Source organism: Anomaloglossus baeobatrachus, unplaced genomic scaffold (genome assembly GCF_048569485.1).
Source record: "Anomaloglossus baeobatrachus isolate aAnoBae1 unplaced genomic scaffold, aAnoBae1.hap1 Scaffold_52, whole genome shotgun sequence".
NCBI lineage: Eukaryota > Metazoa > Chordata > Amphibia > Anura > Aromobatidae > Anomaloglossus > Anomaloglossus baeobatrachus.
Window position 1 is genome coordinate 274,335 of NW_027444564.1, and position 666 is coordinate 275,000.

Below are 666 nucleotides of genomic sequence, written 5' to 3' on the forward strand. Positions count from 1 at the left end.
AGTGGGTCAGAAGGTGTGGGTCCTGGTCCCAATGACCCAGAACAAGCTTCAGGCGGCCTGGGAGGGTCCATACCTGGTGCATCAGCGCCTCAATGACGTAAACTATGTGGTCACCATCGACCATGCCAGGAAGAGGCAAAAGGTCTTCCATGTCAACATGATGAAAGCTCATCATGACAGGGAAGCCTTTGCTCTTCCTGTGTGTAGTCTTCCCGAGGAAGGCGAAAGTGAAGTCTTGGTGGACTTGCTCGCCTCAGCCCGGGATGGAGGGTCTATCGAGGAGGCGGCATTCAACCCACAGCTATCCTTGGACCAAAAGTCCCAGCTGCGGGAGGTATTCCGGCCCTACCTGATGACCTTCACGAATGTCCCAGGGAAGACATCCCTAGCCACCCACCAGGTGGACACAGGGAGTCATTCCCCAGTTCGTCAACCCCCATACCGTGTCTCCCTAGAGGTACAAAAGGACATAAAAAGGGAGATCGATGAAATGCTAGTCCTGGGAGTGATCCAGAGGTCCAAAAGTGCATGGGCCTCGCCTGTAGTCTTGGTTCCCAAAAAGGACCGGACAACCCGGTTTTGTGTGGACTACAGGAGGCTAAATGCAATCACAGCACCCGATGCGTACCCAATGCCACGCATCGACGAGTTACTGGATTGCTTAGC